This window comes from Rosa rugosa, chromosome 6 (assembly GCF_958449725.1).
Source record: "Rosa rugosa chromosome 6, drRosRugo1.1, whole genome shotgun sequence".
Taxonomy (NCBI): Eukaryota; Viridiplantae; Streptophyta; class Magnoliopsida; order Rosales; family Rosaceae; genus Rosa; species Rosa rugosa.
This window is the reverse complement of record NC_084825.1, coordinates 36,007,202-36,012,202: the sequence shown is the minus strand read 5'-3', so window position 1 is coordinate 36,012,202 and position 5,001 is coordinate 36,007,202. Positions and strand designations below refer to the sequence as shown.

General features: G+C 37.7%; 1 pseudogene; it reads right to left on the bottom strand.

Moving 5' to 3' along the window:
• Positions 1-987: 987 nt before the first annotated feature.
• Positions 988-4,542, bottom strand: LOC133718856 (uncharacterized; annotated as a pseudogene).
• Positions 4,543-5,001: the final 459 nt, after the last annotated feature.

Below are 5,001 nucleotides of genomic sequence, written 5' to 3'. Positions count from 1 at the left end.
ACTTAATTTTGATGGCTCTGTGAAAGCAAGTAAGGCCTCTATTGGCTTTGTCTTGAGAAATACTGATGGCTATCCTTTGTTTGCTGTTTCCAAGAAAATTGGTGAGACTAGTGTTTTTACTGCTGAAGCTACTGCTCTTAGAGATGGTTTGAATGCTGCATATTTTTATAACTTCTCTAAAGTGTGGGTGGAGGGAGATTCTAAACTCCTTATTGATTGCATATTGGGAAAAGCTTCTACTCCTTGGCATATCAAGACTCTGGTGGAAGACATTAAAAAGCTTGCGGGTTTCTTTCAGTTTATCAGATTTAGACATATATTTCACGAGGGCTAATTTTGTAGCTGACAAACTAGTTTCTTTTGATCTTAGAGATAGGGATTTTGCTGTTTGGCATAATTGCCTTTCCATTTCTGTGTTCCCAGCGTTCCATTTGGATCAGCTGAGAGGGGGTGTTGTAGAGGTTTTCTGTTGTAGTTTGCTTTCTTGTTTTCTTTTGGTTAATAAAAAAAATGGCTAGCTTCCATAAATTAATGCTAGATCACACCCACATATATACATATTATCACAAACAGCCAATTAAATTGTACTCAAAATGTCATATAACTCTAAATAAATAAGACCACAATTCTATAGATATACTCGAGAAATTATCAAACAATCACATGTTAAGTTGTTCAAGCATTTCAATGGTGATGTTTGGCAAGGACTATCCTGAAACCTATATATGCAATTAGAACAAAGTTTGAATGCACCAAATAGTTGAACGTACTCTGGGATACTCAACACGGTGTGACAACAAAGTCTATGGAGGCACAGGCGTCGTGACTGTCAATCTGGTATCATCTGTTGATCATTTGTAAACTCGATCTGATTATTATAACTTTACGAGATATAGGACATACTCCTAATTGTGCTGCAAAACTTGATAAGATAAAACTTTGAAGTTTGAACCGATAGGCACCACTTTGAAAAACTGCGCAATGCAACTAAGCGTCAGACCATGTGATATCTAAGCCACCCCAGTTGTCTTCAGACACATGTACCCAAGGCTTTCCATACAGCCTTGGAAGCATCAACAATGTTGTTAGGACAAGGAGGCTGATAATCATGGTCTGCATCACATCCTTCAGTAGAGTCACACTCATCCACCACCATGGCCACCACACTCTGCTGATTACCGTTAATTATGATGTTCTTAAGGCACCTTGAGCCACCGTTATACCATCCGGTGGATAATGCCACAACTGGAGTGTTGTCATCATGGTACTGGCCGTCACATTCAGATGGGCCTCCTCCGTCACCGCCTGCTTCAAAGCTGTTAAGAGTGAGGTAGGCCTGGGTGTTGCCGGACATATAGGTGGCGAGCAGTACGTATGTTGGGTACATTTTTCCGGCTTTGCAGCAGTCAGAGTCATCCTCCTGGTTACATTGTCCTGGAGGGGGCTTCCTTCCTCTGATTCTACCACTTGGGCGACATTAATTGCTGAGCTTCACTAACCAAGAAAATTGCCAAAAGAAGAATGGCTATAATAAACCCTGTTGAGAAGAAGCTCTTCATTTTCTCTCAGTCCTCTATCTCGTTCTCCACTTCTAATATTATGTGATGTTTGATGCATAATAGCATGTGAGGGTGGGTATCAATAGCAACCAAAATACCAGAAAATACCATCGAAAGTTCAACACACCTTTTGCTACATAGCATATATATTCATCGCAGGAATTAATATTTATGTGTTTGTTGCTTAGTTCACATCAACATCTTAACTACTTAGCAAGTTAGCATATACTCGATCATTGCCGAAGTACAATAAGTCTCGATCAACATCAACATCAAGAAGCCGGAATTGTAAATAGGCCGTAAAACTATGTGTCAGCTGTAAATTAAGACTACAATGGTGTCTTTACCTTTTTCTTTACTGGGAATTTGAATATAGATATATTAAGGTTTAGCATCATGACTGTTAATATGGTACCATCTTTTCATAGTAGGACTTCCTCCAATTCAAGTGAAGCATATCCTTGTGAAAAACTAATTAAGCGTAATTAACAAAGCAATAATTGTTCTTCTCTTATGTTCATCTTAATATGATATCGGCCTTGTTTTTATTCTTGCTCTTGTGAGCCACCATGGTTCTCTGACTTCTCTCCATTACTAGCTTCTTGGGGTTCTTGGGGATAGTGCTTATATAAGGTGCTTGTCAAAATACGAATGGAATTAAACTACGTGTATAAGGTGTGAATGACTCAAATTCTCATAACTAGCTTTATAGCCGTGCTTACATGTGTTTTGTGGAAAAGAGGAAAAAACATGAAACTTTTTTTTTGCACCAACTTCAAGTTTGGTTTTTCATTTTACCATAATAACCTTTTTAATTAGATGATTTATCATGAGTTTTTATTTATATTCTAAATTGTATTATTGCAACTAATATTTTGATGAAACTTTTGACACCAAAACTCTTGCCTTGGTTTCATAGTATAGATAAATAGATACATGGGCAAAAGAGTGGTGGAAAACCCTAACCTCCACTTTATTTCCACATTTTTGTTATGCATTATCATCCCTATGAGATTAAGGGCATGTTTGAGATTTGTTCTCAAATGCTTAAAAATGCTTTTTAAATTTGTAAAAGCAATTTTGTAAGAAGCACTTGTCATTTGTCAAGTGTTACTAAAAGCATATCCGAGACATATTTTATATATTATTATTTTAATTTTAAAAGCACTTATATGCCTTGAAAAAGAATCTCAAATATGCCTTAAGAAAGAGATGAAGTATTAAAAAAAATTATCGATAACAGAAGATTTAGTATGATCACATAAACAGAAGTCAATATTGACTTTCGATACTGTACATATATATATAACACATTCCACGCATGTATTTATACAAAGACCAACAAAAGCAACGAATAACAAACACTAATAGAAAGAAACAAAAACATCCAACAACTTTGGTATACAGTATTGTAACTAAGCGTCAGACCATGTAATATCTAAGCCACCCCAGTTGTCTTTAGACACACCTAAAGCTTTCCAGACAGCCTTAGAGGCATCAACAATGTTGTTAGGACAAGGAGGCTGGTAATCATGGTCAGCATCACATCCCTCAGTTGAGTCACACTCATCTACCACCATGGCCACCACGCTACGCCCATTACCATTAATTCTGATGTTGTTAATTAAGGCACCTTGATCCACCATTGTACCATCCGGTAGATAATGCCACAACTGGAGTGTTGTCATTGTGGTACTTTCCATCACATTCGGATGGTCCACCCCCGTCACCACCCTCCTCAAAGCTGTTGAGAGTTGATAAAGTAATCTGGGGTTCGCATCCAAAACCAATTGGCAATGGATGGAGTGGCCCAAACCCTTATAAATACATAGGCAAGGTCCCATTTTTCCCATGTGGGATGACATATATTCTCAACACGCCCCCGCACGTGTGGCGAATTTTCAAGCCATACACGTGGACAACTTTGGGTGACGTGGAGCCCGTGTGGCCGTTAGGTATGCACACGTGGGTAACCCGCTCTGATACCATGATAAAGTAATCTGGGGTTCGCATCCAAAACCAATTGGCAATGGATGGAGTGGCCCAAACCCTTATAAATACATAGGCAAGGTCCCATTTTTCCCATGTGGGATGACATATATTCTCAACAAGAGTAAGGTATGCCTTAGTGTTGCCAGACGTTGGTGGTGAGCACGTATATGTCGGGTACATTTTTCCGGCTTTGCAACAGTCAGAGTAGACCTGTAAATGGACCGGATTTTGATCCGGACCCGCTCCATATCCGTGACTATTGGAGGGGTTTGGATCGAAAGTTTTGATTCGTTGATCCGTTAATGATCCGAATCCGTTAACCCGTTTATTTAACGGATCAAATACGGATCTAGGTCGATCCGTTCCGTTAATGATCCGGCCCGTTTTTGTAATAATAAAATATTATTTTTTTATTAATATATTATTATTTTGTTAAAATATAAAATATAAAATATAAAGAATTTCTAATATAAATTTTTTGCAGAAATCTAAGGGATAGTCTATCACCCAAGATTTCAAGAAGCATTAAGAATTTTGATAATGTAATTCTACTTTTGGTGATACTTTTCATGTTGTTTTAATATTTTATGAGGTATCATGATATAAATTTAATATTACTATTTAAAATTTTAAAATATTTGAAATTATAACGGGTCGGATTAGCGGATCGGGTATCCGTTAACCCGGCGGATACGGATTTGGATCGAGCTATCAACGATCCGCCGGGTTTGGATCGAATTTTTTTTTTAAGTAAACGGATTTGGATTTAGGTCGATCCGATCCAAATCCGGTCCATTTACAGATCTAAGTCAGAGTCGTCTTCCTGGTTACATTGTCCTGGAGGGGGCTTCCTTCCCCTAATCCTTCCGCTTGGACGACATTGCTGAGCTTCACTAATCAAGCAAATTGCCAAAAGAAGAATGGCTATTAGAGACCCTTTAGAGAAGAAGCTCCTCATTTTCTCTGTTTCTATTTGGCTTTATCTATCTCCCTACTTGTGGGACTACGTGGAAGGCTTGATGCATAATAGCATTAGAAGGCGAGTATATATAGCAATCAGAATACCAGAAAATACCAATCAAAAGTTCAACATACCTTTTGCTACGCAGTTGTGTATCACACACACATCAACGTAACGGCCATGGCCCATATTCCTCATTGATCTTTTGAAGTAAATTCTTATCTGATCAATACATTTTCCCATTGCAGTGCAGGAATATTCATGTCTTAATTTGTTGCTTTTCTTGGTTAATTAATTAGTTCACATCAACATCTTGTCTACTTAAAACTATATCCAATTGCAGAAGTACATACAATATAGTAGTCTCTACATCAACATCAATATTGTGATTGAGCTGTTGATAGGCTATTTCTATCCACCTAAATAGATGCACAAAAATGCCTATAACTTAATCCTACAAAAATGTCGAAAATAGTATAGGTAAGTAGG